The 8,981-nt window shown below is 39.9% G+C and overlaps 1 pseudogene; it reads left to right on the forward strand.

The window, feature by feature from the left end:
- The first annotated feature begins 3,116 nt into the window (after positions 1–3,116).
- LOC146544193 (syncytin-2-like) lies at positions 3,117–5,779 on the forward strand (annotated as a pseudogene).
- Positions 5,780–8,981: the final 3,202 nt, after the last annotated feature.

Here is an 8,981-nt window from a genome sequence, read left to right on the forward strand (position 1 = left end):
CTTAAATAAACAGTGAGGCAGGTCAGACAGTCTGCTGGCCCCCATTGCTGTCCCTCAGTGTGGGAAGCAGCTCCTGCCTAGATCTGATCCACTACTCCAATCCCTCCCCTGATGGGGAGAAGAAAAATCGTGGTCCCTGGAGAGCACTGCCACCAGTGCTGTGAGGTGCCCAGAGCCCCACGCTTGCAGTCCTTCATCTCTTGCTGCATTGCTGCTGCTCACCATGACATTGCCATCCTCTGCCTCACCCCCACCGCCTGCCACTCTGCTTCTGCCAGGTCATTTAAGCCAAGATTATCCTAATAAAAAGGCCCCTGGGCCCCCAGGACTGGGAGTCTGTTCGAGGTGTTGTAAAGGACAGCATAATGCAAAACAATGCCGTTCTTGCATTAGCAAGGACAGCAAATTCCAGCAGGGAAATGGGGTTCTGGGCGTGTGGCGGGGGTCAGAACATGATGACTTAAGTAGCCCCAGTGCAGATCTCAACACCACAATCAATTCCACCATCCCCCAATTATATGCCAGGACCCGTGGCAGCTCTGCAGTTGACCTGGCCACCTCTGAACAAGTAACCCTTGATTCTGCGACAGTGTAAGCAATGGCTACAGGGGTAAATGGTCCATTGGGAAATGGATTGAGTTCTTCCCTCTTAGTGCATTCATCAGCCACAGTGCAAGGTCTTTCTGCAGTACTCAGACTTATAGACGCTGATTGTACTGGAGAGATTAAAATTGTGGTCTGGACACCCATGCCCCCATGTGAAGTGGGGCAGCCACTTGTATTGCTCAACTAATGCATTTTCAGGTGTTGGCTGTGCCTGTGGAAAGAGGAGCTGCAAGGTTTGGATCAATGGGGACCCCCACACAGATGTCTGACTTTTCAGGAATTTTAGACACAGGCAATGCTGTGACTATGCTTATTCACGGTGTCTGGCCTACTATTGACTTAAAGACTGTTTTTTTTCAACATCCCTCTGGACACCCACGATGCTCCTAAGTTTGCATTTTCTGTCCCCTCTGTAAATGCATCAGCACCATCCCAGCAGAATCATTGGACAGTATTACTACAGAGCATGAAAAGCAGCCCTATGATATGTCATTGGTTTGTTGCCAGAGCCTTAACCCTTGCAAGGGAAAAACTGTTTAATGCTGTTATTTATCATTACGTGGATGGCATTCTTGTGGCAACCAATTCGACTAAAGAAATGTAGCATGCCATGGCTGTAGTTGTTGACAGTAGAAGAAGCCATGGTTTAGAGGTAGCACCAGAAAAGATCCAACAGAGTTCACCATGAAAGCATTTCAGATGGCGAATTACAAATCAGACTATCACTCCACCAGATTTAGACATTCAAACTCTAAATGATGTGCAAAGGCTGTTGGGGACTGTAAATTGGATCAAGCCTTTGCTGGGAATATCTAATGAAACCTTGCACCTATTGTTTCAATTATTAATGGACGATCCAGCTTTAAATTTCAAAAGATGACTGACACCTGCAGTATGACAAGTTTTGCAGGAGATTGCCACAACTGTGTCTCACAGGCAAGCTCAGCGATACGACCCTGCCCTTCTGTTTCAATTAATAGTACTAGATCCAGATTTCCAACCTTGTGTTCTTCTCTTTCAGTGAGATAATACTTTGAATAATCCCTTTTTAATACTGGAACAGATCTTTTTGCCTCATCAGTTTTCCAAAATGATCACTATGAAGGTTGAAATGATTTCTGCTCTTGTTATGGGAGGAAAACAAAGGTTGCTGTCGCTGAGCAGGACTGATCCTTTGATAATTACGTTACCTGTGCCTACAAACATGTTATAATGGCTGTCCCAATGTTCATTGCCTTTTCAGGTGGCAATGAAGTTATCCACCACGGTGACATCAATACACCCACCGGGGCATAACTTGTTACAAATGCATTTTGTTATACAGGAGATGCCAAAATGTTCTTTGGTATCCTTAAACACTTGGACTGTATTCATGGATGGGTCAGGGAGAACAGGTCAGTCGGTAACTATCTGGCAGGATGCATCTTGTCAATGGCAGTTGGATATTCAGACAATAAAGGGCTATCCACAATTAACTGCAGTTGTAAGGGTGTTTCAAAAATGGTTCAGTCCGATTAATATTGTCACTGATTCAGCCTATGTTACAGGAATAATGACTAGAATAGAAGGATCATAGTTAAGTGACATTTCTAATTAACAACTGTTCATGCTTCTGTATATCCTTTCATGTCTAATTAGTTGCCAACGGGAACCATATTTCGTAACACACATCCGATTACATACCATTTTGCCAGGGCAGTTAGTAGAAGGAAACATATCTGCCGCTTGGTTAGCTGGTGTTCCTGTTTTTCCCAATTCATTTGAACAGGTTCAACTGTCACATGCCTTTTTTCAACAGAACACTAAGGTGTTGCAAAAGTCTTATGGCCTTAGCTTAACTCAGGCACAGCAGATAATTGCAGCATGCTCTGATTGCCAACAAATGACACCTTCTCTATTTTATGGGGTTAATCCCCCAAGGCCTAACAGCTCTGGAATTATGGCAGACAGAGGTCAAACGCATAGAATATGGAAGACTTAAGTATGTCCACATGTCAGTGGATACCTTTTCTGGAGCCATTGCAGTGACAGCACATACTGGAGAAAATGTTTGCAATATCTGCGAATATTTTCTCTTGGCCTTTGTAACTCTTGGGGTACTAAAAACTATTAAGACAGATAATGGCCTAGGATATATATCAATAAAGTATTACAGTTTTTACAATCTAGAGGAATTAAGCATCTCACAGACATACCATACTCACCCACAGAACAAGCCATAGTTGAGCGCACCCATAGCACCCTTAAAACTGTGCTATTTAAGCAAAAAGAGGAAATGGAGAAGGCACTTTCAGTAGAAAGTACATATGTATTGAACTTTTTAAATCGAGGGTGATGATGGAGGACCACCAATAGCCCTCATCTTGTTTCAGTTAACAAGGAAAGAGTCAACATTCATGGAAAAACTATGGTACTACAAAAGAATCTGGAATCAGGTCAGTGGGAAGGCCCATTCCCACTGATAACTTGGGGAGAGATAATGCTTGTGTTTCCACAGGTGCAGGACTATGATGGGTTCCAGCAAGGGCAATGAGATCTCATTTGTCAGCATCACCTTCATCTGCTGCACCATTATTGTGAATGCTGTATGGGTACCTTCACAGCCTAAGACTAATGTGTGGATGAGGCTTGCCGATACCATCAGACAGAACACTTTCTGCTTAGCAATGATATCCCCTAACTCCCCATTTACTACATGTCTGATTGGACTTCCCCTTGATCAAGGGAAATGGGAACAACTGGCTCATGCCACTAGTGCTTCTTCACTTGAGCAGGAAGAGAAGGTCTGGGGGAACTGGACAGTGGACATGTGAGGTCAGTCAGTAATATGTTGGTAACTGAGGATGGCAAAATTCTCGCTTTGGTTAGCAAGAAACCATGGAAATCAAGTGACTATAGCTGTAAATACTTTCTGCAAGTATTTTGTTTTGTAGAGAGATCTAATTTTAGCAAGCAGGTGTTTCACCTGAGCTCTATATCATCCACTACCCATGTGAATGTGGAGTACAAATGGAAAAAAAACTGCAGACCCAGAGAAGAATAAAAGCAGGAGAAAGTCCGTGGTGGGTGAGAGAGGGAAAGTGCACTTTGAAGTAGGGGACACCCTGCTGGCACTGCCTGTCGTATCCACCACTGGCATGTTCCTTCTCTTTCCTTTTGGTGGTTTGCCGTTTCTCAGGGGTCAATAAGTAATAATACATTAGCTTAGGAAGTTTCCATTTCCCACACATGGAATTGTCTAAAACAGATGCCTATATGAGCGTGTATATACAGATTAAAAAAAAATCGTGACCTTCTATGTAACTCTTCTCTTATGTTTTGCATGTTATAAATTGAGGCCTTGATTGAATTATGATGATCATGTTATTAATATAATTAGTGCTATTATTTTATAGTGTGGTAATATGTTGCTAATAAACGAAAAAGGGGAAAGTTGTAAGGGAGGATGGAAAGCTGAAAAAGGAAACTTATGAATGTATGTAAGTTATGTGAGAACCTGTAATAAACGATTTGGATTGTTCATATCTGAGTCCGGACAAAACCTGAAAAGCAGATTGGTCAGAGAGTGCGTTGAGAGAAACGTGAGGGAGGCCATGGAGAGAAACGCTGTATGAGGGATCGTTGAGAGAAACGCAGCTGCACGAGGTTTCATCACCCCTACCACTCTGATTGCTCCTCGCTGGATGAAGAAACAGGTCCAAGATGGGTACCAGCACGAAGGATCCATGTATCCGTCTCATCATCTGCTATAACATGATCACCACACTTTCATCAGCATTTTGGATTCCCGCTCAACCAAAATAGAATACATGGGTCACCCTCACCAACAAGAGGAGACAGGACACACTTAATTTGTCAATCGCGTCACCAGGGAACCCATTTTCAACATGTTTGGTGGGACAACCCCTAAACAAATGACCCATCCTAAGCTCTATTCTTGGTATATCATTCAACACAAGCACAGTAGCCAACAGATGGGATGGATGGGTACCCCATCTGCAACAGAGCAATTTTGAGCCACAAGAACTGGAATTGTTGGGATTGGTTAAAATGGACTATTGTTTGTAATTTAACTATAGTGGAAAGAATCAATTGTTAGTTCAGTGTGTTAATTCTAGTTTATCTGCTTATAGGAATGACTCTGCTTGGTGTAACTACACCACAATTAATATTTCAAGATCTATTAACTGTCCACTTACTCTGCCAGCAGGTGTTTTTCTTATTTGTGGGGATAGGGCATGGCCTGCCATCCCCTCTCACAGTAAAGGAGGTCCCTGCAGTATGGGGAGATTAACCCTATTAGCACCTAATATTTCCATGATTATTTGCCATCGAAAATGCTTTAAGCAAACTATACATTCCTTTGAGCCAGATTGCCGGGATGACATTGAATTTTGGAACACTTGGAAGATAATAGCAGCATCCTTTTTAGCCCCAGGTGTTGCATCAGCTAATGCATTATGCACACTTAATAAACTTGGACGCTGGCCGGCCAAGCAAACAAACACTACTTCCTTGGCTCTAAGTGGACTGCTACTAGATATAGACTCAGTATGACATGCTATGTTGCAGAATTGTGCTGCTATAGACTTCTTGCTGTTAGCTCAGGGTCACAGGTGTCAGGATTTTGATGGCATGTGTTGTATGAATATATAGGATCATTCAAAATCAATACATAAGAGCATTCAAGATTTACAGAATGGAGTTAAGAAATTATGGGGTGATAATGGGTTGGATATATTTGGAGGCCTCTTTGGAGACTTGGGAGTGTGGATACAAAATTTGCTAAAAATATGGTTAGTTTGTCTTATTGCTTTTTTCTATATTCTGATTTGTGTTCTTTGCCTATTGCAGTGTATCTAGAAAATGATAGAAGATGCTTTAAACCACTCCTTTTTTATTAATAAAGAAGGGGGAGATGTGGGGAATGGAGAAGTTGACTTGACCTCATCAAATGCCAACTTGCTGATAATGAGACTCACCGTTGTTACAATTAATTGTCATGCATTTTAGCCAATGAACTGTTAAGCAAAGAAGTACTGAATACGTGTGTTAGAATATAAAAACCTTGCTTGGGAAAATGAAGTGGAATCTTTTGCATGAGAACCCTGTGTCGTGTTGCTAGCATGTGACAGGAAGGAAGTAGTCTTTAGGTCCTTTCCAGTCCAAATCATTTGATGATTCTGTGACACTGTGATTCTGCTATAGAAGTAATTTTCCCATCACCTCTGAGAAGCTTTGACATGTTTACTGTGCTCAATGCTCAAGATCTCATTTTCCAGTGCTTCAGTGAAAAAATGAGCAGCGTAAGAAATAGATACCAAATCTCCACACTTCTATCAAAGATCTTGCACCTTTTCTAAAATGAAATTTCAAATCGGTGGATGACAGAACTTAAAGTATTCAAAAAGAGAATATGAGTACCTTGGTAGAAAGCAAAAAAGTAAAAAAAAAAAAAAAAAAAAAAAAAAGCAGGGGAAGATATTCTAGACTTTACAACAAATAGCTCAAATATCAACAGAAAGAAAATGAGGGAAAAAATTCCTGTTGTCTCTTCTTGTGTTGTGTAGCTGTAAGAACACGTCTGCAATGGCTGTAGTATCCTGTTCTGGAGGCCAACAGCCAGTCAAAAGCTAGAAACATTAGGCTAAGAGATCTGGGAGAAAGATTTAAGCACTCCTCAAAATTGTGCACAAAAGTTACAGTAACCCTGAAATTCTGTTTCTTTCATTACTATGGCCTGTAGTCAACAATACACTTGAAAGCACATGTACATCTTTAACATAAGTCGAACACTTGAGTAACCTCATTATCTTAACTGAACGTATGTGAGTATTTCCTGGGGGCTAAGTATGCTCTTGCTAAGTGGCTCAACAGCTCTAGCTGAGTGAAGAGCCTTGCTTCACTCTCTGTATTTTTTTTTTTTTAAATTAAATAGAGCATGATAATAAAAATTCTCTAAATTTTGTCCCTCATTAACCAATGGAGGCATTCATTGTGATGAAGGCCTTAATTGTACTTTATGGCTGCAAACATAAGCAATGTCATTCTTACAACACAGGTTTAGAAAAACCCTTCAGTGTTCTACATAGCTACCTATGATGTTCTAGTGTATCTACAGCTGTAATACAGGGATACATGCAAGATACTGCCTTGTTTGGGTTATATGCATTCATCATTGCACAAACTCAGAAGTCCATCTATCAGGAGGAACCCTTCCTTCAGAGGGCTAGGTCCATGTCAGTTAATCAGTTTGGTAACTGACATTTGGTAGGACTGAAAATTTTGATTGCAGTTATCATATGAGTTTCTTTATCTTTTACTTTTTTTTTATCTGTCTCCTGCAGTTTGGCCTTCTTCAAGGAAATACATGAAAACGCTATCATCATTTTAGTTTGGAGCTTTGTAATTAATGCAGCAATCCCAAACAATCTGAAAATATCTAATTCAGCAGACATATCTGTAAATAGAACATTCTTCTTTAGTAACAAAGTAATAACAAATGCATTTTCCTGCTGAATGACTTCCACAAAACAGGCTACAACTACTTATGCTAAATTATTTAGATCACAACATTTACTATTCCTGTTCACATATTAAAAAGTTCTTACAAATCAAAACTAAAGCTTTGTCTCATTTTCAGAAGTGATTTTCAAATACTTGTGGTCAATATCATATTTCCTATAAGATTCTGCTTTTATGAAATTTTTAAATTTTTGTTTGTTTGTTTTGTTTTTTGTTTTTTTAATCTAGCATCTTTTCAGGCATCACATTTTTGGGGAAGGTTTCCTTTCTTTTTAGTACTGAAATACTGAAATTCAGTTTTGGGCACCTCAGTACAGAGAGGACATGGAGGTGCTGGAGCAGGTCCAAAGAAGGGCAACAAGGCTGTGAAGGGCTTGGAGAATATGGCCTATGAGGAGAGACTGAAGGAACTGGGGGGAGGCCGAGGGGCGACCTTATGGCTCTCTTCAAATACCTGAAAGGTGACTGCAGCAGAGCGGGGCTGGTCTCTTCTCACTGGTGACAGGATGAGGGGAAATGGCCTCAAGTTGTGGCAGGGTAAGTTTAGGTTGAATATCAGGAAAAACTTCTTTACAGAAAGGGTTGTTAAGCACTGGAATAGGCTCCCCAGGGAGGTGGTTGAGTCACCTTCCCTGGATGTATTTAAGAACTGTTTGGATGTGGTGCTCAGGGACATGATTTAGTGGAAGGTTGTTAGAGTTAGGGCAGTATGGTTGGGTTGCAGTTGGACTTGATGATCTTGGAGGTCTTTTCCAACCTGAGCAATTCTATGATTCTATGATTAAAATCTTGAGTTGCTGTTGAACACATTTGAGCTCTCTAAGAGGCTAAACCCACTAATTTATAAGTACGTACCACACAGATAATATCACACTGTACAGTCGTTCTACTCAGTGGATCTGAAGTCTACAATAAAAACATAGAAAAGCACTTTGTGGGTTGGATGGAGAAATAGTATAGCATGATCTTATTAATAAAATCCTCTAGCCCTATTTTGAACATGCTTGCTCTAGTTCTTGAAAGCCTGGTCAAGAAAATACCTTCTAATTTACACCTTACATGTATTCAAAGGTAGCTAGATATTTATCTATATACAAGCATATGCATCTATGTGTATGTAAATGCATGAACACTGAACAGTGTTTCAGAAAGTGCCAATCTATACAGCACTGGTCCTAATGCCAAGAAAATAATTAATCAACAGTTGCAATAATTTTCTAAGTTATAGTTACAATAATAAAATAAGAGCTTAAAAGGGTCTACAGTAATATTTTTGACACAGGGAATTTTTACTCTTTGTAGCTCCATAACAAAACCCTGAACACATATATATATACACATACATACCTCAATAACTTGTATTGAACTTCAAAATATGCTTGGGAGCCTTGCATAATCAGTGTAATTCTTGAAAGGTCAGAAATAGCACACCTATATTTCCCAGAAAATACTGATATTTTGATATTTATCCTGTTTGAAATATGGGAAGGAGGTGGAAATGTTTTGCCAAATGAACAAGCCAAAATTAATTGTTATGCCTAAAGCTACGAATTTCAACAAGACTTGACAGATAAAGTATTATAAATCAGTAATATGTAGATTAAAATTCATCCAAAAAAGATCAATAGAAACAAATAAATCAGAACAAAATATGTCGATAACATACAATTTCAAGAAAAACAAAATCTCCATTTAAATGTGTTCTCTGCTCAGAACTATCAAATCAAGATAATCCTCATAATACTTTCAGAAATCGGTTCCAATCTCATCTTTTTCTTGAGCTATTTAGTCAAACTGACAGTATTATTTTCAGGTTTAATTATGCAAAATAAATCTTGATACCTCGCCTA

This window comes from Meleagris gallopavo, chromosome 6, assembly GCF_905368555.1.
Source record: "Meleagris gallopavo chromosome 6, MGAL_WU_HG_1.1, whole genome shotgun sequence".
Taxonomy (NCBI): Eukaryota; Metazoa; Chordata; class Aves; order Galliformes; family Phasianidae; genus Meleagris; species Meleagris gallopavo.